Source organism: Mustela erminea, chromosome X, assembly GCF_009829155.1.
Source record: "Mustela erminea isolate mMusErm1 chromosome X, mMusErm1.Pri, whole genome shotgun sequence".
Taxonomy (NCBI): domain Eukaryota; kingdom Metazoa; phylum Chordata; class Mammalia; order Carnivora; family Mustelidae; genus Mustela; species Mustela erminea.
The window spans coordinates 61,255,655-61,280,561 of NC_045635.1; the positions used below are offsets into that span (position 1 = coordinate 61,255,655).

General features: G+C 40.5%; 1 long non-coding RNA gene across 3 annotated transcripts; it reads right to left on the reverse strand.

Annotated features, from left to right (window-relative positions):
* Positions 1-24,371, reverse strand: LOC116583678. Of its 3 annotated transcripts, XR_004282834.1 has the most exons (7): positions 24,357-24,371; positions 11,684-16,231; positions 9,931-10,022; positions 2,850-3,058; positions 2,335-2,582; positions 1,612-1,740; positions 1-524 (listed from the first exon to the last, which is right to left on the reverse strand). It is a non-coding gene; the product is annotated as an uncharacterized LOC116583678 (long non-coding RNA). The 3 variants fall into 3 exon arrangements; XR_004282835.1 differs by lacking the exon at positions 24,357-24,371 and having other exon boundaries at positions 1-458; positions 11,684-17,032; XR_004282833.1 differs by lacking the exon at positions 24,357-24,371 and having other exon boundaries at positions 11,684-17,031.
* Between the last annotated feature and the right edge of the window lie 536 nt (positions 24,372-24,907).

The window sequence follows — 24,907 nt, forward strand, 5'->3', positions numbered from 1 at the left end:
TGGAAAATCACAAAGAACAAAGAGACATTTAGACAGCAGGAAAGAAAGAGAAAATGGCCCAACAGAGACAGAAAAAATATACAGAAAAGAGAAATGTGAGGTAATAGTAGAAAAAGCAGGAGGAAAGCCAGAATGAGAAAAAGGTGAAATGTCAAACCAACAACAAGGGGAAGGGAAGACCAACAATCAGAGTTCACAACAGTAAAAGAAGGGAGGTATAGGCAGGACAAGTTATGAACAAAAAGCACACAAGCATGCAACACAGACCAAAACGGAAGAACATAGAAAGAAGAGCCAGATCTACGAGAGCAAAGAGAATCAGTAACAAATTGAAAAAACAAAACGAAACAAAACTAGAGAGAGACATCTAAGACAAGACACAGACCACTCTTAGGAACAAAAACCAGAATGAGACAAAGATACACAGAGAAGAAACTAGCAAGAGAATCATGGGATGGCTAAGACACATTTTAAAGACAACCAAAGAGATTCAAGAAAGAAATAGACAAGCAAAGAAATACACACTTAGGAGTGAAAAAGATAAGCAAAGGCAGACATTCAGAGGAAAAGGGTAAGAAGTAAAGACAAGATACAGTAAGAGGCACAAACGGCATATGTGAAGCATCACGAAAAGGAAACAAGAAAAGAAAACCAAAAAGTACATTAATAATTAAAATAAACTATTATTAGTACTAATACTACTTATATTACTAACAGTAACAATTATTATAAGAACCACCACCAACTTAAATGTTTTTTATTTATAAATTTACACCTTACAAATTTCTTACATAGAACCAAAACATGCCAACTCTGCCTACCATTAGATGGTATTTGTGGTCACCTGTATTGTGTCATATCAACTTATAAAATTTCTTAGTTTACTTTTAACTTATCATGGACCAAACTGCACTAAACACTTTACATACATGATTTCATTCACTGTCACCTACAAGTCAAACTAAAAACTCTAAATTGACAAAGACCATACACCTAATGAGTGGCAAAAGATTTAAATACAGAATGTGAACCTTTCAATATTCTGCTTCAACTGTTTACAATGATTTCCAAAAGAGCCAAACAAGATGCCACAGATGTATGAATATTATAATAAAGGGCCCTTAGAGAGCACCTAGTCAATCCCCTCACTTTATATCTTTACTTTTCCCCATTCCTTAAAAAACAAACTTCATTTTCACATGCTTCACAACTATAATGGTAACTTCATGGACTGAGCTTCCTTTAACACTAAATCTGCAGATCTTCTTTCACAAGAAGCGAAAAAGATCCACCCTTTCAACAAAAAGAAAAAAAAACCCTCTTTATGTTTTAGGCTTCTACAGTTTAGGCCTCTAAGAGTGGCAAAACATTTACACAGTGAAGATAAAGAGACAAGGTGAAACTCAATTACTTGGACACAACTGACAGGCAAACTGTAATATCTTCGAATTGCTTCAGTGAACCCAGTTGGTAATACAGGTTACTGGTTATCCTCAGATCTCACATTGCACACCCCTCCGTGTTAGACTATCATGCTTCATCCCATACAAACCTACAACAAATAAGATCATAGCTAAAAATCCTCACAGGATTACAACACCAAAAACTTACTTCATTCTGCTGTTCTAAAATGCTAGTGTGCCAGGCATGTTGATCTTCCTTCGGTATGTTTCACTTTCTTGCACTTTGCACTGTTTTGGGAAGACAGTGATTTGGCAGAAAAGAAGGAACAATCAGGACCTATAAAAAATGAGAGGGGAAACCATGTAAATGCCATACAGAAGTATTAACTGAGTAGTGTGCAAGAGTTATGGGAAGATACAAATTTACGAGCTATGGAAACTATCTCTATGAAGCTTAAAAATAAATACATAAAGCTGAAGTCTTTAAGTCCCTAGAGATAAAGCACAAGGTTTTTGTTCAAAAGAATAGGAAACTATGGCAAACACAGAAACACCATCAATCACAGTCTTAGTCTTCTAGTTGAATAATCTGTACAAAATCTGTATAATCAGGGTTTTTGTTCAAAAGAATAGGAAACTATGGCAAACACAGAAACACCATCAATCACAGTCTTAGTCTTCTGGTTGAATAATCTGTACAAAATCTGTATCATCAGGGTTTGTGTTCAAAAGAATAGGAAACTATGGCAAACATAGAAACACCATCAATCACAGTCTTAGTCTTCTGGTTGAATAATCTGTACAAAATCCGTATAATCAGGGTTTACTACTTACTGAATGGTTACCTCCATCTCCTAATCTGCATCCCCCTAATCAGCTTCTCTTACTGCCAACTTAAGAGTATACAAGGTCCTAGTTCTTTAGAGCTTACCTGACAACAGAAACTTTGTGCCATTTCTGGTCAGGTTCCATTAATCAACAAGCATACAACTCCTATTTATCTTCTCAAACAGCTTGTTTTGTGTTTTAGCCCAAAGACATCCTAAGCCATCTTGACATATGTAAATGATTGTCAAAATTCCCCAGCAAGGCTTCAAGAAATACTCTGGGGACCAGAGGGTCCAAAATGATGATCTCCCCATGATCAATGTCACAAATGTGGCAGTTGCCCATGTTCTCCTAAAAGAAAGAATAATTAAGCTGTAAGTCTCTACCACACAACAGTCCCACCCTAAACATCCTAACTCATGCAGCCTCCTACTCTCTTCACATCATTTCACCCATTTCACACCCAGTTACTTCCCAGGTTAGTTAGGGAGCTATTTTTATCAAACCAGACACAGTCAGTAATGATGGAAACAATCTCAATGGAAAGCTATGTGCAGTATAAAGCAAGGTCAAAATTAATAGCTACTAATTATGCTTTTAGAGACACAACTTACGCACCTCTGAAGGGTGGTGGTGGCTTTGAGAGTTCATCTTCCTCCCTGGGACCAGGGAAGAATCTTGATAAAACCTCCTGGCCTAGGGTTGTTGCCCAGTGGTAGTGAGCTTTTCCCCTGGAGGATCCTCATGCCCCATCTCCACCTAGGGATCGTCAAAGGGAACAGGTCACTAACACTGTAGAGCAACAAGCCTATTCTTCTGAAGAAGATCTGGAGAAGAGATCAAAGAAAAGTGTTACTGAAATGCAGAACACTGGGAAAGTCTGTCCCGATTAGCAACTAGTAGTTAAATTAAACCATGTCTCCTCTTTTCTTCATATGGATTGATGGGTGAAGACTGAGAGGTAAAGATTTAGTGCTCTATATCCCAGCTGTAAGCCTAGTAACATGCAAATTCTTCTATTCATTCCAGCTCCATTCCTTGCACCTCCCCTCACCTCCAAGAGCAATTCAGAGCTGAATAATTACCAAAATTCCCATACTGTGCTTTATTTTCCAGTCACCACTGATGAGCATTTCTCCAGAGTGTATAATTAATATCCTATTCTCATCATAAAATATAGTGGGGTTCAAGAAATCAAGGAGTTGAAAATAGTAGAAATAATGTTTTCTCAATCAACTGAGCCATCAAGTCACTAAGAAAAGCTTCCATGTGATCTGACCCTATAGGTTAAGAATTCTTCTTCACATTGCCTCAGGCTTCTTTAATAAAGCACTATTTTAAGAACTGAGTGATCTACCTCAATCAGAGTACATCTCATTCTAGTTTTTATAGTATTTCCCTCTTTTAAAACTTGTATGTCAAGCAGTAAGTTGCTAGAGTGCTGCCAAGGTAAACAAAACTGTATTTTACTCAATCCACATGGTACATTTCTTTTTTTTTTTTTTTTAAAGATTTTATTTATTTATTTGACAGAGAGAAATCACAAGTAGATGGAGAGGCAGGCAGAGAGAGAGAGAGAGGGAAGCAGGCTCCCTGCTGAGCAGAGCGCCCGATGCGGGACTCGATCCCAGGACCCTGAGATCATGACCTGAGCCGAAGGCAGCGGCTTAACCCACTGAGCCACCCAGGCGCCCCTCACATGGTACATTTCTTGAACAGCTTATATAAATGGGTCCCAGGATATTCAGAGAAATCAATAATGGTTACAGGCATATAAAACACAAATTATTACAACAACTAAGCAAATCTATGCAAAAGGATAAACAAGATACAGAAAGCTAGGAAACCAATAAATAGCTTTCACAGAAACTTGGGTCTCTGTTTTTCTACCTTTCAATAATTCTATGATTCCTCAAATTAAAAAACCCTCAAGTATTTTTTTAAGATTTTATTTATTTATTTGACAGACAGAGAAGCAGGCAGAGAAAGAGGAGGAAGCAGGCTCTCTGCCAGAGAGCCCGATGTGGGTCTCAATCCCAGGATCCTGAGATCATTACCTGAGCTGAAAGCAGAGGCTTAACCATCTGAGCCACCCAGGAACCCCCAGTTTTTGTTTTTTTTTTTTTGAGAGAGAGAAAGAGCACAAATGGGTGGTGGGGACATGGGAAAGAGCACAGGGAGAGGAAAGACAATCTTAAGCAAACTCTATGCCCAGTATGGAGCCCAACACAGGGTTTGATCGTTCTCACCACCCTGAGATCATGACCTGAGCCAAAACCAAGAGTTGGAGGCTTAACCGACTGAGCCACCCAGGTGCCCCAGCCCTCAACTTTTTAAAATAAGGAAATGACAGTAACAATAGAACTGGGCCTGCCAAAACAGGGCTATGACACATATTTAGTTGGCACTTATGCATCAATGAATCCTCAACACCTAACTACCAGTCTGCGAAAGGATGGTAGAAATAATTTCAAGGGCTGCTAATCAGAAGGTGTAGGTTTGTTCGATCTTTCCCACTAAGTTGCTTTGAGATGTGAATGGAAGTAATTTATTGTTTTGCATCTCTCATTTTTTGTTTATGAAATGGGGATCAAGTATGCTTGCCCTTTCAAACCTCAATGGAGCTTAACTCTGAGGGATAAATGAAATAAGCCAAACTCATCTGTAATGTTAAAATATATATGTATGTGCAAAAAAACATAAAAACACTGTATGAATTGATAAAAACTGGCTCATGTTCTGTTTTAAAAAGTAGAGCTGCAGGAAGTTAAAGTCCATAAAGCCAAAGACAGAATTCCCACAATGATGAGCTCTCCAAATTATCTTTTTCTCTCGGGTGGCATGATAGCCATCATTTTAAAGATTATTTGGAGCTTATCCAGAGTCTCAAAAAGAAAAATTTGCTGTATGTGAAGCTGCTTACAGCTACTTGTAGTCCTCATGTTTCACATGCTCTGAATGTCCTTGAGAAGAAAGATGGGTCTCAGGAGGGTACTGGACTGCTGAGAAATCCTCAGCAACAACAAAAAACTAGGAAACATTAGATCTGAGGACTGGGATAAGAAACATATAAATGAGCCCAGAGCATCTTGGTAGTTCCAGAAAGTAAGAAAGTGCTCAAACGAAAAGCACAAACCCACAAGGATGGGGCTATGTCCAATGAGCCAACTGAAAGAACTTCCAAAGTCCAAAACTAGAACAATCTGAATGAAAATAAGTAGTAATAACTTATTACCCAGAATATAAATATTCATGAGTCCATATTGATATAAATGAATTATCAAATAAATACATAAATTAGGGAATAACAGACACATTTCCTATGCAGAAGAATTCCAAATAACTTATATAGACACTCTACCATCAGAGAAGTGAAGCATAACTCCCCATTCTTTAAGCACATAGTGGCTTTCCTTTCAAATACAGTATGGGAAGGGAAAAAATAATTTTAATATAACAATAATTTTAAATGTTAAGTAGAGAAACTTGGCAAACAATACCTTAGTCAACTGGTAACAGTCAACATCAGTATCAATAGTGATATGTCACGTTAATAGTATGTACTCGAGAAAGAAGACTGCTATGGTCTTCTTCCCAAAAACTTGAGCCCAGTCTAGCCACGAGAAGAACATCAGACAAATCCCAACAGAAGGACATTCTACAGAATACTTGACATTAGTCCTTAAAATTGTCAAAGCCATTAAAAACAAGGAAAGTCTGAGAAACTGCCATAACTAAGAGCCTAAGGAACACACAGTTACTAGATGCAAGGCGGTACCTTGGATGGGATCCTGGAACATAAAAAGAGCGTAAGAGAAAAACTGAGGAAATGTAAATAAAGTATAGACTTTAGTTAATAATATATCAATATTGGTTCAGTAATTGTGACAAACGTATAATAGTACTATAAAATGTTAATAACAGGGGCACCTGGGTGGCTCAGCAGGTTAAAGCCTCTGCCTTCGGCTCAGGTAATGGTCCCGGGGTTCTGGGATTGAGCCCCACATCAGACTCTTTGCTCAGCGGGGAGCCTGCTTCCCCCTCTCTCTGCCTGCTTCCCTGCCTACTTGTGATCTCTGTCAAATAAATAAAATCTTTTTTAAAAAATGTTAATAATAAAGTAAAATGGGTATGGGGTATATAGGAACTCTCTCTGTACCATCTTCCAAAACCATTCTGAATACTCTAAAATAAGAAAGGTTTTTTCTTGTTAAATCTGCCAACTAGATGTTGAAGGTTTATAGATTGTAGTTTTTTTTAAAAGCATGCAAAATGGAACCTAAAAACTGGTAATTCTGTTTTCCATATTTTGCTACAGTTATGTACCCTCATTGTTGGCAAAGTGTTTGTTTATAGAGATTTAATTGTAGTCAGTTTTTAAGTTGAAACATATGAAGCCCAAATATCAAGATCCGTAATATCAAAAAGTTATTAAAATTAGCAACTTAAACTCTTGTTCTTGTTCATCAATGGACCATAGAGAAGGACTTATTCAATCCACTATATAAAATGAAGGCAGCAGTTATAGCAATTTCAGTCAAGGGAGACATGTAACGCTGGAAAACTAATGATCATAAGAGAAACTGCATACCAATTACATTATACAATGGCAAGCATACTAACAATCATAATATAAATATGCCAAAGGTTTTCAAAAGTATGGATTAAAATAATCTAGATATTTTATAATGAGATCCAGTAACATAAAAATACAGCATGCCAAAAGTTTTCAGAGCTATGGATAAGGTAATCTAGACATTTCATAATGAAACCCAGTAATGTACACTGATCTTCCAGCCATATCCCTATTTTGAAACTGCTATAAACATTCAATTACATATTTTATACAGTAAGAAGGTATTGTGTCTGCTGCATACCTTCTAGTATTTCCGAGGAAACTAGAAGAATAGCATTCTAGTTGGTCAAACAAAATAATTCTTTAAGTCTACCCATCATCTAAGAAATCTAACACAAGTAAAACTTAAATTTTGCTTCAATCTCTAGCTCTAACATGAAGAAATCAAAAGCTCATTTCCAACATAGTCATCAAAATAGTAAAGTGTTCTAATGAAACTCATTTGTACAGGGTGTACAAGGAACCTAACATTCCATGTCTCAGTGCTCTAATTTGGAGAGGTCAAGGAGGATCAAATAAAGCTTAAATCATCAATAAAAACAGCCAACTCAATGCCATCATTATAATGATATATAATTCTTCATGGCCATTGAAGTTTAGCTTGTTAAATTCAGTGAATCAGATATCTCAAACAAATACTTGAGATCCAACTTGAGTTGGATTTTGAGAGACACAGTGTTAAGTGCTATTTGTCTGTAGCCAAAACTATGGTAGTGAGGAAATCAAGTTTTCATCCGATCCAATCTGTACAATTTGACACAGAAGAAGGCATTAGCTCTGTTTAATCCTACACATCAGTAGTCTTCAACATCCAAACTTATAATAAGGTTTGAGGAAACAGCTCAGGTCAGGTATCAGTTTTCTTCTTTCTTTAAGCTGGTAAAAAATTCTCCCAGGATGTTTTCACAAATTAGAATATTTTAGCCGCCACCACAGATCAACTTTTTAAATTCTTTACTTAAGTCAAAAACTCCCATGCAGGGGTGCCTGGGTGGCTCAGTGGGTTAAAGCCTCTGCCTTCAGCTCGGGTCATGATCCCAGGGTCCTGGGATCGAGCCCCGCATCAGGCTCTCTGCTCAGTGGAGAGCCTGCTTCCTCCTCCCTCTCTGCCTGCCTGTCTACCTACTTGTGATCTCTGTCAAATAAATAAATAAAATCTTTAAAAAAAAAAAAAAAAACTCCCATGCAGGTTTACATTTGCCAACCAGGGCCCAGATACCCTGAAAAATCAGGAATGACTAATCATAGCAACTCTAGTCTTACGATTTCCTACAATTTAGGGAGGTGGTAAGAGAAATGTGTAGATAAAGTTGGAGAAAGATAGGTAGAAAAACTAAAGGGGGATATGGGAAAAGATGCACAAAACCAGGGTCAGAAAGCTTCCTCCAATTCTGTATATTAAGGTTCTATAAGGAAAAAAGTCAGAAATGAAAACACAATAACCACTTAGAGAAATGCCAGAAAGAAAGAAAGGAAGAAAGAAAGAAGAGAGAAAGAAAGGCTCTATTTCCCAAAGGACAAAATATCATTTTCAGGGATTGAGATACTCAATTCAAGTCTCTGTCTTAATTCATCAGCTATCCCTAGACACTGAAGTTGAGACAGATGGTGATTTGATCTAAGGTTAGAGTCAGAACCAAAGGCTAGGCATTCTTAGTCCCAGCTCAGAACTTTTTCATAATTCTGCCAGCAATTCATTCCTTCTGCCCCCAAACCAATGAAAAAAACAATGACTCACTCTATGGGTACCTGGGTGACACAGTCAGTTAAGTGCTTGAGTCTTAGTTTCGTCTCAGGAGGTGACCTCATGGTAGTGTGATCAAGCCCCACATCAGGCTCTATGCTCATAGTGCAGTCTGCTTGAGTTTCTCTCTCCTCCCTCTGCCCCTCCCCCCTCACATTCTCCTTCTCATTCTCTCTCTCTCTCTCTCTGGAATAAAAAAAAAATCTTTTAAAAAAGTGATTCACGGGGACGCCTGAGTGGCTCAGTTGGTTAAGCAGCTGCCTTCGGCTCAGGTCATGATCCCAGGGTCCTGGGATCGAGTCCCACATCGGGCTCCTTGCTCAGCAGGGAGCCTGCTTCTCCCTCTGCCTCTGCCTGCCTCTTTGTCTGTCTGTGCTCGCTCGCTCTCTCTCCCTCTGTCTCTGACAAATAAATAAATAAATAAAATCTTAAAAAAAAAAAAAAAAAAAAAAGTGATTCACGGGACGCCTGGGTGGCTCAGTTGGTTGGAAGACTGCCTTCGGCTCAGGTCATGATCCTGGAGTCCCAGGATCGAGTCCCGCATCGGGCTCCCAGCTCCATGGGGAGTCTGCTTCTCTCTCTGACCTTCTCCTCACTCATGCTCTCTCTTACTGTCTCTCTCTCTCAAATAAATAAATAAAATCTTTTAAAAAAAAAAAAGTGATTCACTTGGGGCATCTGGGTGGCTCAGTAGGTTAAGCCTCTGCCTTCAGCTCAGGTCATGGTCTCAGGGTCCTGGGATCGAGCCCCGCGTGGGGCTCTCTGCTCAGCAGGAAGCCTGCTTCCCTTCCTCTCTCTCTCTGCCTGCCTCTCTGCCTACTTGTGATCTCTGTCAAATAAGTAAATAAAATCTTTTTTTAAAAAAAGTGATTCACTCTAAGAAATTATGTGCTTCATTAAAATGCATTTGCAAAAAAAACAAGAAATACTGGTGTAGTGTCTGTAAACCCTCAGCTTACATAACCCCTAAGTAAACAGACCAAGGTGCTCCCTAGTCACACTTTACATTTTCCCCTTGCCACTTTTCTCAGTAAGTTTGTTTGCTCCTCTCGTCTTCCTCTGTGCCACACAAAACTTTCCAACATTTTTTATAGTAAACATCAAACTGCCCAACACCACAATGATTTGTTCATTTTGGCATCCTCATCAAGAATCATGTCTTTGGTTTTGTAACTTATTCCAGTGTGTGACCCAATAAAGTTTGTTAACACAAGGATTATCTCAATTTTGAAGATGCCCACATTTCCAGAGCATCCCATTTTATAAATTCAAGAGACTTTATTTCAAGCAATGAATTGAAATAAAACTCCAAGATTCACCTTTGGATGCCATCTAGTGCAGGCTTCAATCCACTTAAAGTTGATCCATCCTTCCTCTTGAGTGGGGTACAGAACCAGCTCAGAATTCATCCCTTTAAAACAAATTCCAATAAAGTTATACTTGTATACTCATACAGAATAATTTGTTAAGTAACAATAAAAGATGTCACAAGCAGAGACCAGTGTTTCTCAAATTGGGGTGATTAAGAACCCTGGGGGTTTGTGGATATATCTTCATGGATCTCTAAATCCTACATAAATTATATAAAACATTGTATATCCTTTAATAAAGATCTTAAAACTGGAAAACATGTTTACATTTCAAATCACTTTTTTTTTTTTTTTACAAAGTGTTTATTTATAATAAAAAAGAGAATCTTTCTAATAAAGAGGAGCAGATGTTAGCCATCTTGATTCATTTCAAATGTGCTCGGCCTCATTCAACCTCAAATCACTTTCTTTAAGTCAACATTCCTCAAACCATGTTCTTTACGATCTCAAAAATTTTTGTTCCTTTAAAAGGCATTTTATCCTGACAACTTACTTAAGTTTGAGAAACAATGACCAATTGTTATATAATGATTAATATGATTAATTATATAATAATTATTAATATTATTAAATAATAATAAATTATTAAATGTATTATTATTAATACATTTCCAAGAAGGCTCAGGACCACTTGTATACTAACCCCAATCAGTCAGACTGGGGGATGTCTTTGGCATTGGTGGGAAACAAGCCATGAGGAAATATGGTTATGAATTAAAATGGGCAGTAAGGGATGCCCATGCAATATGGTTCTTCTTGCTCCTGCCAGGATGCATAGACGTGCACCAATAATGTCTCAAATTTGATGTTAATAATTTTTTTCAGCTGGACCTCTGTGTTTGTTTTACATCAGGGAGACTAAGCTTTTTAGCTTACCAAGGTTATCTGTTGAAAAACTGAAGGGGAAAGGGTATAATTAACTTCATAAAGTGGGCAATGTCGTCGTTTTCTTATAAAACTTACACTTCTCCATTCCCTTCTTGCCAAACAGGTTCCACAAATATTTCAAACTAAAAAGGAATCACTACTCATGTTTTGTGGCAGAGATAGAATTAAAAGGCACAAAAAGCCAACATATCACATTTGTACCCCCAATCTGAACCTTGAAAAGCTCAAGCTTATAATGAAATTTAACAATGAACAATTTCCCAGCCTTGGCATATAGCCAAACACAACACCTATGCCTTATCTCTGTAATCACTTTTCATACTTCCAAAAGGGGTAAAAACCAAATTACATTAAAATAAACCAAGTGGACTACACATATGGCTGGACCAAAGAGAAAAAGTAAACCCACTTCCCTCTTTGTTTATCCAACTAACTTCAGACCCTAGTGGGCACCCTTTTTAAAACTCTGTAACTTATAATTCACACAAGGCAGCACTTGATCATCATTTCCTAAAGGTATTTCAAGTGCTCTTTTATTAGTTCCTTGGCAATATATCACAGGAATGAGGTTATACAGGACCATATCGTTTCTACCATCACTTCAGTGTTAACTAGCATACGGCTGGGTATATAATATTTCTGTTGGTTAACTCATACGGTGAGATAGATATCTATCGGTAGATAGATAGATATAATCGCAGATGAGGTAGGAACAGGTAAGGAGACTTAAAGACCCTCCTTTCTACAGGTAGCATTTAAGAGAGGAAAATAGAACAGGGAAAAGATTACTTAATAACTACAAAGTAGTACTTACAGTATTCTAAAGAGCCAGAGACTCTTCTTACAGTTGTCCAAGGAGCTAGTAGTGCATACTGCACCCTGAGCTGGGCGGATCTTTTGACATCCTTGTCAGAGGAATAGTATCCTTTTTCAGTGATTACAAAGAACTGCCGTTGTGATAACTAGTTACTTGCTTCAGCAGTTCCACATTAGAGACTTCTCTGCCACACCCTGCACACTAGAAGCTAGGATATTATTCATTTTACCAGGAAGCTATCTCACTGTTGAAATTTATGTCCAGAAGAATGATTAGAACTTAGCTTATTTCTCCTTTAATACAAAACAGGGCAATTGATACTATCATTCCTAAGTCCTCACTTCAGTGTAGTGCTTCAGGCTACTTTAGATTAGCAGAATTCAACAGGGTGCATTTTATATATGTAATAGGTTAATCAAGTAAGGTGAACTATGGTTTTCAAAAATGCCTCAGCATATGTTCTCTCAGTTCATTCTTTGAAAGCAATCTTCTTGAAATAAGTAGAGGGGTGGTTGATGATCCAGATGAAGAAATTTAAGGACTAGAAAGTTTAGGTAGTTTCTCTAAAAGTGAATGGTGATGAAGCCCAAATAAAGAATGGTTTTTAAATGGTGGCAGAGCCCAAAGATATGTGTCTTAAGAGTTCCACTCTAGAACTCTTGGGAATACTTAAAATAGCAAGATTCATAGTGGTCTATCCACAGACCCACCACCCATAGTAAAATGAGAGACACTGGTCATCAAGTACATGGTATAAATGGGTTTTTGGACTTCAAAAATTAAATGACCAGGTTTACAATTCCATCTTGCAAACAGCATTTTTTTAATTGTATCCTGGCAACCAGCACTGTACAATAGCAATATACAAGAGGGGAAGAGAGATTCTTGGCCAGGCAATCTGCTCTGGAAGGAAGGAATGCACAGATGGTGCTAATCTTTCTTCCTGGGGAGACAATTTTCCACTGATACTTATACTGAAAATCAGTAATAAGGGGTGGCAATCCAGCTTTCTAGTCCTGACTCGCCTTGAGCATTTTGCTTAGTAAAGCAGTAACAGAGGTGGGCAGGGACGGTTCCTGTCCCAGAATGTGACAACTGGGATTGCATCATTAGCAAGTGCAGAAAAAAGAGTGAAGGTCCATCCACCTAATTCAGGTCTGCTTTTGGTAGTCAATACTGCATATGACATCAAAGTGATAGGAAAATCTTGGGCTGATGAGCTAAAAAAAATGGGACAATCAGTACTGCGTTAACATAGAAGGGACTTTGGGTAGTCAGCAATGCAATGCAAAGAAGTGGAGGGGTCCGTGTCTGATGGGTGGGACCAAGGAAAGTGCAACTGAGGCATTACAATAATATAAAGTGGGTAAAGCAATGACATCAGGGATTACTAATGTATTAAGTCCAAGAGAAAGGGCCTTGCTCAGTCAACATTCCCCAGCAATAAAGCAAAAGGGGCAAGGGATGGGGGCAGAGCGGAGGGACAATCTTATTCAATGGCTGAATACATGAACACCTGAAACTGTGACAAAGGTCCATAGGAAGGGTCCAAGGGTGAGCACGGGATGGGAAGAGGGATGATAAGGGGAAGACCATGAGTACTTGGAATTTTATACATAGGAGCAATACAAAAGGAGAGGGAGTATGGGTTGCTATTTGATAGACAAGTTCACAGCATATTGCAATGTTTATACTTAATTATGTCATGCAAAATTGGGGCTGGGAGTGTTTATCTAACAAGGCCAGGGAGGAAAAATTCATTGCTAATTGCCATTGTGCCCATTAACAGTCCCAGAAGTTTTGTGTGTTCAGCAACCCCTATAGTAATGCAAGGGGGTTTTAAGGGAATGTTATCCTAAACCTAACAGAAGGGAACATAGATAATTGCCCATTGACAGTCCAAGAAAGAGACCTTAGTCAGTACCCCTAATGAATACAAAGGGAGTACAATAGGTCCCATAATTGATAGTGGTGCATATTAATGGTCCAAGAGCTGAGGTCATCCTTTCACACTGCACAGATCAACAAACAAATACAAGTATGTATATTAATAATCTCGAGAAGAGCTCATTTATGGTTAACATGCCCCTGATGCAAAGGGGATTTGATGGGATGCAATTTATGGTTAACATGCCGCTGAAGCAAAGGAGGTTTGAGGGGACGAAAAGATGGACAATTGCAATCATACACATTAAAGTCCAAAAGAAGGGCATTAGAGGTAAACTGCATCTCCTTACTCCAAAGCAAAGAGGGTACAGGGGTTCTAGTATAAGACGTGCTTAGCAAGCTGCACTTATACACATGAACTTTCCAAGTGAAAGAGTTTAAATAGTGGACACTACCTGCTAAACATGCTAAGAAAGTAGGTAGGGTCCTTATAGAGTACATAAAACAGGGGAAAATTTCTACTGTACATATTCACAGTCCAAAAGAGGACCTTAGTTCATCAGCACACTCTGCTGTATTGCAAAGGGAAGGTGAGAGTGTAGGGCCTTAGTCTACTGAAGACAACAGACAATCAATTGAGGAATGAATGTTAGCAGTTTACTAGAAAGAACTTTGGGAGAAAACAGTATCTCCTGCAGCACTGCAAAGGAGGTACGATAGTTCTGGAAGTAACAGAGTTGTGGAAAACTACAATTCTGCATATTAACTATTCAGATGTAAATGTCTTAGCAATGGGCACCACCACCTACTGGAAGGCTTAGAAGTAGGGGGTGAGGGGGTCTCCTCATCTAGTGCATAAGAACCTGGACAAATGTAATTATGCACATTAATAGGACAAGTTGGGGTCAGCAACCCTGGTATACTCAATGACATACAACAGGGTAGGATGAACTAAGCTGCAGTCCTGTACACTAATGCCCAAGGGATATGGTATGGTTAATTAAAACCATGTACTTTGTACAAATATAAGGATTAAGTAATGGGAACTCCCTGCTAAAAGGTAAAGAGAGTGGGGAGAGAGGTGCCCTTATTTAGTGTACAAAAACATGTACAAATGAAATTATGCATAATCACAAGCCATGAAAAAAGGCCTTAGTGATCAGTACCCCCGCTGTACTACAAAAGGGGTCTGAGAGGGTAGTACCTTATTCAAATGGGATGAAGCATGTGTAGTTATGCACATTAATATCCATGGTGCGTAGTTGTGGTCAATGATAACTGTGCTCCTTGACTGCTCAAATATAACAGCCTTAGAGGGGGCACTCCCTGCATAACAGATAACAGACAGGAGTGGGGAGAGGTGTTCTTCTCTAGTACACAGGAACGCAGACAAATACAATCATGCATCTTAACAGGCCAAGAAATGGGACCTTATGGGTCAGAATTCCCTGCAGTACTTCAAAGGCAGTGTAAAGGCGAAGAATCCTAATTTAATTGTCATTACACTCATTAACAGTTTGAGGAAGAGGCCTTAAATTGACAGTATCCCATGCAGTACCTCAAAGGTTCTGAGAAGAGTCAGGGACAAGTTAACTCAAAGGAGAGTGGACAACTGAAACTACACACAGCCACAGTTCCAAGAGAAAGGCTTGAATGTGGTCAGTCACCTCCACTTTGGTAAATGCAAAGTCCTGAACTTAAAGGTACAGTTGTGGACAACTGAGTGGGTACAAAACAATGAAGGTTGTGCAGATTAACTGCGTTAGTGTGTAAAATCTTGAGTAGTAGGCACCTCCCACTGGAATATAAACAGTATGGGGAGGATCCTAACCTGGTGCACAGGTATAAGAGCAAATGTTAAGTATGCACACAGTCTAAGAGAGTGAATCTTGGCTAGTCAGAAGCCCCTGCAATAATGTAAATGGGGCAAGGAAATGAGATCTTATTCTAACATAAGGGAGCAAGGATTGCTGTAATTATGCACATTTAAACTGCACAGGAGAAGCAGTCATAGTTGGTCAGCACCCCTGACACAGAGAAGGTGTGATAGGGATGGGACCCCAGTGCAACACGGCACATTAACTGTCCAACAGAAAGACTGTAGGTGGTCAGTACCCCCCATTAGAATACGAAGAAGTAAGGGTATTAGCTTATCAAGAGGGCGTATGTACATTAAGAGTCCCAAGGAAAGAATTTGGGGATACTAGCATCCCCTGATGTAAAAAAAAATTGATGTAAAAAAAAAAAACACTGGAATTTTGCACACCAATAGTTCCAGAAAAAAGTAACTGAGGTAATTAATTCAAAGAGCGTACGGGGGACTTAAATGAAAGACACAGTATATCAATTACCATGGTTCACTTTATCCTAGTACAAAGGTATTAAAGTGCATCCACTGCTGAATACAAATGAAATTAGAGAAATCTAGTGCAGAGGAAAAGGAACAAATACAATTATGCCCATTAACAATACGGGGGGGGGGGGGGGGGCTTGGTTTTCAGCAAACCCGTACTGTAATGCTAAAAAGGTAGGAGTGAATGGGATACATCTTAATTGTCCCAAGCACTTCTGAGGTGATGTAAAAGAAGAGGGCATGGGATCCTACACTAACAAAAGGGACCACAACTGCATTTAAGCACAGCTACAGTCCTAAGTACCCTCTGGAGGGCGTGGAAAAATATACCAACAAAGGGAACCACTGCTAAAGTTAAGCACTTTATCCTTCCCAAATACACTCCCAGATAATGTAAAGGGAGTTGGTGTGCATGGGATCCTACAAAACAGAAGGTATAACAGCTGTGAGAATCTGACAGGCCCAAGTACTCTCTGCTATAACGCAAGAGTTGGGGGTGTAGGATCCTAAACTAAGAGAAGGGAACGCAGCTGCATTAAGCACCTTTCAGTACCAAATTTGCTCCCAGGTAATATAAAGGGAGGAGGTGATCATGACTAGCAAAATGGACCACACCTGTATTTAAGCACATTAACAGTCCCAAGTACCATCTGCTGTAATGCAGCAAAGGGAGTTAGATGACATCGGATCCTAGACCAACAGAGGGCACCACAGGTGCAAGTGAGCACTTTAATGGTCTCAAAAATCCCCCCACGTAGTGTAAAGGGAGTAGAAGGGGATGGGATCCTAAACCAACAAAAGTGACTACGCCAGCAATTAAGTACTTTAACAGCCCCAAGTACCCACTGCTATAATGCAAAAGAGGAGGAAGGCATGGGAAAACTAGACATACAAAAGGGACCGCAGCTCCAACTGAGCATTTAAACAGTCCCTAATACATCCTCAGGTAATGCAAAGTGAGTTGGAAGACATAGAATCCTAGGTTAATAAAAGGGATCAGGACAGCAATTAAGCCCATTAAAAGTCCCAAATATCAGGGCGCCTGGGTGGCTCAGTGGGCTAAAGCCTCTACCTTCGGCTCAGATCATGATCTCAGGGTCCTGGGATCGAGCCCAGCATCCGGCTCTCTGCTCAGCAGGGAGCCTGCTTTCCTCTCTCTCTCTGCCTGCCTCTCTGCCTACTTGCAATCTCTCTCTCTCTCTCTGTCAAATAGATAAAACCTTAAAAAAAAAAAAAAGTCCCAAATATCCTCTGCTGTAATGGACAGAAAATTAGAGGGCATGGGATGCTTGACTCACAGAAGGGACCACAGCTGCAAATGAGCACATTACAGTCCCAAATCTGTTCCTAGGTAATGCAAAGGGAGTTGGAAGGGGCTGGAAACTAGACTAATAGAAGGGATGACAATTTTAATTATACAAAGTAACATTCCCAAATCTGCTCTCAGTAATAGGGGAGAAGGAAATGAGATCCTAGACTAACGACGGGACCACACCTGCAATTAAGTACTTTAACAGTCCCAAGTACCATCTATTGTAATGCAAAGAGAATAGGAGGGCATGGTAAACTATACTAAGAAAAAATTCTCGATTTAGTAGTGTGGCACCTTCTAACAGTCCCCAAACTCCTCCAAGATAATGTAAACAGAGTAGGAGAAGATGGGATCCCAGGAATTCCAGAAGGTACAACAGCAGCATTGAATTAACAATTAACAATTAACAATTAGCATTTAATTAACAATTAACAATCCCAAGGACCCTCTGCTGTAATGTAAATTGAATAGGAGGACTTGAGAACCTATACTAATAAAGAGACAACAACCGCTGCAATTAAGCAACTGAACAGTCCCAAATACACTGCCAGGTAACACAAAGGCAGTTGTAGGGCTTGGGATACGAGACTAACAGGAGGGACCACAGCTACAGTTAAGCCTATTAACAATCCAAGGCCCTCTGCTGTAATATATTTGGAGAACACTGGGATCCTATAACAACAGAAGGGACCACAGATGCAATTAAGTACTTTTTAGTTCCAAATACCACCAGCTAATGTGTAGGAGATGGGCTCCTAGACCACCGGAAGGGACCACAGGTAAGATTAAACATATTAATAGTCCCAAGTAGTCCCTGCTGTGTGCAGGAGTTGGAACATGTAGGACCCAGACTAAGAAAAGGGACCACAGTTGCAAATGAGCACATTAATAGTCCCAAATCCACTTCCAGATAATACAAAGTGAGTAGGAAGGGATGGGACCCTAGACAAAGAAAAGGGACCACAGCTGCAGCTAAGCACTTTAACAGTCCCAAAAACAATCCCAGGGAATACAAAGGGAGTTCAAGGATGTGAGATCCTAGACGAACAGAAGGGACCACAGCTGCAATTAAACAGCTTAAAGGTCTCAAGTACCCTCTGCTGTAATGCAAAGGAAGTAGGAGGGCATGGGAAACTAGACTAACAGGAGGGACTGCAACCGCAGTTAAGCATAGGAACAGCCCCAAATGCCCCGCCGTGTAATGTGAAGGGAATAGAAGGGGAATGGGATCCTAGACTGACAGAAGGCACCACAGCTACATTCAAGCACCTTTGGGTGCCAGGTATCCTCCGCTATAATGCATAGGGAGCTGGAGAGGATGGAATCCTACATTAACATAAGGGGCAAGGCTTCACTTAAGCATATAAGAGACTCATAAACATTACGTGTAATGCAAAAGGAGTTAGGTGGGTATAGGATTCTACCTTAATATAAGGGACCATAGCAGCTTCATTTAAGCACTTTAATAGTCTCATGTAAACTCTAATGCAAACTGAGTAGGTGTGGATGGAATCCTAGACAAACTAAAGAGACTCTGGTGGCAATTAAGCACATTAACAGTCCCCCAAGTATCCTCTGCAGAAATGCAAAGGAAGTAGAAGGGGATGGGATCCTAGACGAACAGAGGCATCATAGCTGCCTTTGAGGAGCTTAAAGATCCCACTACCCTCTGCTGTAATGCATAGGGAGTTGAAGAGGATGGAATCCTACCCTTAAAGGGACCATGGCTTCATTTAAGCACATTAACAGTCCCATGGATGTTCCATGATAATGCAAAGGGAGTAGGTAGGGATGGGATCCTAGTCTAAAAGAAGGGACCATAGCTGCATTAGAGCCCATTAACAGTCCCTCACACCCTCAGTGGTAATGCAAACCCTGTAGGAGGGCACGGGGATCCTAGACAAACAGAAGGGACTATAGCACCAATTATGCACATTAACAGTCCCAAGTATCCTCTGCAGTAATGTAAAATAGGAGAGGACGGAAACATAAACAGAAGGAGACACAGCTGCATTTAAACACCTTAAAAGGTCTCAAGTACCCTCTATGTAATGCTAAGGAAGTTAGGTGGGGATGGGATCCTACACTAACAGAAAGTACCACAGCTGTCTTTGAGGACCTTGAAGATTCCAACTACCCAACTCTGCTGTAATGCATAGGGAGTTAGAAAGGATGAAATCCCTAAACTAACATATGGGCTGTAGCTACATTTAAGCACATTAATGGTCCCATATACCCTCCATGATAATGCAAAGGAAATAGGAGGGGATAGAATTCTAATCTAACAGAAGGGACCTCAAGTACACTTTAGCATATTAACTGTTACTCGCACCATTGGAGGTAATGCCAACCCTGTAGGAGGGCATGGGATCCTAGACAAACAGAAAAGACTATAGTGGCAAGTAGGCACCTTAACAGTCCCACGTATCCTCTGCAGTAATGCAACGTAGGAGAGTATGGAAACAAACAAGGGGACGCAGCTTTAAGCACCTTAAAGGTCCCAAATACCCTCTATCACAATGCACAGGGAATTAGAGAGAATGGAATCCTACATTAACATAAGGGATCATAGCTGCATTTAAGCATATTAACAGTCCCAAGTACCCTCTGCAATTATGCAAATGGAAATAGGCGGGGATGGAATCTTAGATTAACTGAAGAGACCTTAGCTGCCTTGAAGCACATTAACAGTCCCTTGTACTTTTTATGGTATTGCAAACCCTGTAGGAGGGAACAGGATCCTAGACAAACAGAAGGGACTGTAGTGGCAGTTAGGCACATTAGCAGTCCCTTGTGCCTACTGTAGTAAATGGAAACCCGAAATGAGGATAGGATCCTAGAACAAAAGAGACAGTAGCTGCATTTAAACAGTTAATTGTCCCTTGAACCTTCTGTAGCAATGCCAGTTTAGGAGAGGATGCGATTACAAACAGAAGGGACTATAGTGGCAATTAGGCACATTAACAGTCCCAAGTATCCTCTGCAGAAATGCAAAGTAGTAGGAGGGGATAGGATCCTAGACTAACAGAAAGCACCAGAGCTGCCTCTGAGGACCTTGAAGATCCCAACTACCCTCTGCTGTAATGCATAGGGAGTTGAAGAGGTGGAATCCTACACTTAAGGGACCATGGCTTCATTTAAGCACATTTATAGTCCCCTGGATGCTCCATGATAATGCAAAAGGAGTAGATAGAGATGGCATCCTAGTCTAACAGAAGGGACCGTAGCTGCATTAGAGCACATTAACAGTTCCAAGCACCTTCTGCAATAATGCAGAGTTAAGTGGGGACCACGTCCTAGGTTAACAGAAGAGATCGTAGCTGCGTTTAAGCACACTAACAATCCCTTGTACCCTCTGCGGTAATGCAAACGGCATGGAATGGGATGCGATGTGATGCTAGACTAACAGAAGGGATTGTAGCAGCAATCAGGCATGCTAACAGTCCCAAGAATCCTCTACAGTAATGCAAAGTAGGAGAGGATAGGAACATAAACTAACAAAGGCAGCTTAAAGCTGCCTTTAAGAACCGTGAAGGTCAAAATTACCCTCTGCTGTAATGCACAGGGAGTTGGCCAGGATGGAATCCTACACTAACATAAGGGTCTGCATATTAACAGTCCCATGTACCCTCCATGATAATGTAAAGGGAGTATGTGGGAATGGGTTCCTAGTCTAACAGAAGGGACAACTGGTTAATTAGCAGTCTCAAGTACCCTCTGCAATAACGCAAAGAGAATTAGGTGAGGATGGGAACCTAAATTAAAAGAAAAGACAGTAGCTGAATTTAAGCGCCTTAACAGTCCCTTGTACTCTCTTTGTTAATGCAAACCATGCAGGAAAGGATAAGAATCTAGACAAACAGGACTATAGTGCCAATTACGCACATTAACCGTCCCAAGGAGCCTCTGCAGTAATGCAAAGAAGTAGAAGGAGATGGGAAGAAAAACAGAAGGGGCCATACCTGAATTTAAGCACCTTAAAGGTCTCAAGTACCCTCTGCTAAAATGAAAGGAAGTAGGAGTGCATGGGAAACTAGATTAACAGAAGGGACTATAGCTGCAATTTAGCTCATTAACAGTCCCAAACACCATCTGCTCTAATGCAAAGAAAGTGGGAGGGCATAGGATCCTAGACTAAGAGAACGGACTGTAACTGCAGTTATGCACATGAACAGTCCCAAATGCCCTGCCATGTAATGTAAAACGAGTAGAATGGGAATGGGATCCTAGACTGACAGAAGGCACCACAGCTACGTTCAAGCACCTTAAAGGTGCCAAGTACCCCCTTCTATAATGCAGAGAGTTGGAGAGAATGGAATCCTACATTAACATAAGAGACAAAGCTGCATTTAAGCACAATAACAGTCCTGTGTACACTGTGTGCTAATGCAAAGCCAATAGAAGGTGGACGGCATCCTAGACCACTGGAAGGGACCACAGGTAAGATTAAACATATTAATAGTCCCAAGTAGTCCCTGCTGTGTGCAGGAGTTGGAACATGTAGGACCCAGACTAAGAAAAGGGACCACAGTTGCAAATGAGCACATTAATAGTCCCAAATCCACTTCCAGATAATACAAAGTGAGTAGGAAGGGATGGGACCCTAGACAAAGAAAAGGGACCACAGCTGCAGCTAAGCACTTTAACAGTCCCAAAAACAATCCCAGGGAATACAAAGGGAGTTCAAGGATGTGAGATCCTAGACGAACAGAAGGGACCACAGCTGCAATTAAACAGCTTAAAGGTCTCAAGTACCCTCTGCTGTAATGCAAAGGAAGTAGGAGGGCATGGGAAACTAGACTAACAGGAGGGACTGCAACCGCAGTTAAGCACAGGAACAGCCCCAAATGCCCCGCCGTGTAATGTGAAGGGAATAGAAGGGGAATGGGATCCTAGACTGACAGAAGGCACCACAGCTACATTCAAGCACCTTTGGGTGCCAGGTATCCTCCGCTATAATGCATAGGGAGCTGGAGAGGATGGAATCCTACATTAACATAAGGGGCAAGGCTTCACTTAAGCACATTAACAGTCCCATATACACTGTTGTGCTAATGCAAAGCTAACAGAAGGGATTGTAACGGCAATTAAGCCCATTTACAGTCCCAAGTAGCCTCAGCAGTAATGCAAAGGAAATAGGAGGGGACAGGAACATAAACTATCAGAAAGGGCCACAGCTGCATTTAAGCACCTTCAAGTGCCCAAGTACCCCGTGCAGTAATGCACAGGGCGTTAAAGAAAATGGAATCTTACAGTGATGTAAGGAACCACAGCTGCCTTAAAGGACATTAACAGTCTCAAGTACTGTTTGCAATAATGCAAAGGAAGTTAGAGGAGGGCTGGATCCCAGGTTAAGAGAAGAAACCATAGCTGCCTTTATGCACATTAATAGTCCCTTGTACCTTCTGTGGTAATGCAAATGCTGTAGGAGGGGATGGGATCCCAGATAAACAGAAGGGACTATAGTGGCAAGCAGGCACATTCAGAGTCCCAAGTATCCTCTGCAGTAATGCAAAATAAGAGAGGATGGGAACATAACAGAAGGGGCCACAGACCGTCTTTAAGCACCTCAAAGATCTCAACTACCCTCCGTTGTATTGCAAAAGAAGTAGGAGCACAAGAGAAACTAGATTAACAGAAGGAACTACAGCTGCAATAAACTCATTAATCATCCCATTGCACCCTTCACAAAGGGAACAGATGGGGATAGGATCCAACCCGAGGGACGTAACTGCAATTACGCATATCAACAGTCCCAAGTACCCTCTGCAATAATGCAAAGGAATTTAGATGAGGAAGGGATCCTAGGTTAAGAGAGACCATAGCTGCCATTTAAGCACATTAGCAGTCCCTTGTACTCTCTGTAATGCAAACTCAGTGAGAGGGAGGGGGCTGGGATCCTAGACAAGCTGAAAGGACTCTGGCAGCAATTATCCATGTTACAGTCCCCAGTATCCTCTGCAGAAATGCAAAGGAGGTAGGAGGGGATGGGATCCTAGATGGACAGAAGGCCCCGCAGCTGCCTTTGAGGACCTTAAAGATCCCAGCTGTACAACTCTGCTGTAAGGCACAGGGAGTTGAAGAGGATGGGATCCTACACTAACATAAGGGACAGAGCTGCATTTAAGCACATTAACAGTCCCCTGGACACTTTATGCTAATATAAAATGAGTAGGAAGAGATAGGAACCTGGACTAACAAAAGGGATTAATAGCTGCGATTAAGAACATTAACATTTCCAAATGTTCAGTTCAGCAAAGGAAGTAGGAGGGAATGAGAGCACAGAAGGGAACATAACTGCCTTAAGCCCTTAAAGGGCCCAAGTAGCCTCTGCAGTCATGCAAAGGGAGTTAGGTGGAAATGGGGTTCTAAGTTAACTACAGGAGACACTGGGGATCACAATTTTGCATACGAACAATTTTAAGAAAAGAGCCTTCAATAATTAGCACCTTTTAGATGTAAAGATGGTGCAGAGTTCCTAATACAAAAAGCTCAGTCTAATCAATTAATATTGTACACATAGTGTCCTATGTGTATAGTTCTTTAGTAAAGGTCCCCTGTTAGAATACAAAGGGATTGGGTGTGGCTAGTTCACAGAACATGTGCCAATGCAATTATGAAAATTATCAATGCCAGAGGATCCTTGAGTTATCAGCCCACATTATAGCGTGCAAATGGGATACAATGGCCCTTTCAAATAGACAGGACTCTGTACAACTGTAACGGTGCAAATTAACTGTCCAAGAACTGAGTTCTTGCATAATCTGCACTCCCTAGCAATATCCCAAAGAGATTAGGATAGGATGGGATTTCATTTTTTATTGCACAGCACCATGGATATATGCAATTATGCACATCAACTGTTTAAAAGAAGTGACCTCGGGTAATCAGAACTCCTCATAAGCAATGGCATAAAGATAAGGTTGTATCCTAGACTAACTGTTGGGGCAACGGGCAGTGAGGATTTTTACATATTAATACTAGGTAGTAAGCAGTCTGCGGCTACCTAGGAGTAATGAAAAGAGCATGGGTGGATCTTATCTTTTAGGCAGGATCAAGAACAATGATGACTATATGCATTAATATCCCAAAGTAAAGGACTTAGAGAGGATGGGCACCTCTGCTACAATGCAAAGAAGTTGCAAAGGATTTGTGTAATGAACAGGGGTGTGGACAATTGGGATTATACTCATTAATCATTCAAGGAACATGGTCCCAGGTAGTACTTCCTAGTAGCAATGCAAAGGGGATGAAGGGACATTGATTACTGGGCAAGACAACGTACAATTACAATTTGGTACCTTAATTCCAGAAGCAGGACAAAAATGGTAGAGTGCCTTTGTTTAATGAACAAGGCTGATATGATTGGGACTGAGCATGTTAACTGTTTGAAGACTCATGTTTTCTGCACCCACTTCTGAATTCAGCAAAAGGGTTTTGGACTGGGATTCAATCCAATGGGCAGGATTATGGACAATTAAAATTACACTCAGCATAGTGTTCAGGTGATCAGCACAATTTATGAACACTGCCCAGAAAACTGGGACTGTGACTACTGCACCAATGACAGAGGAATGGTTTCTCCTTCCTCAAGGGCAGGGGAAAGATAATGAATAACCAAAATTATGAACAATAGGTGTCTGATATGAAGCTTTCAAACCAACATTTT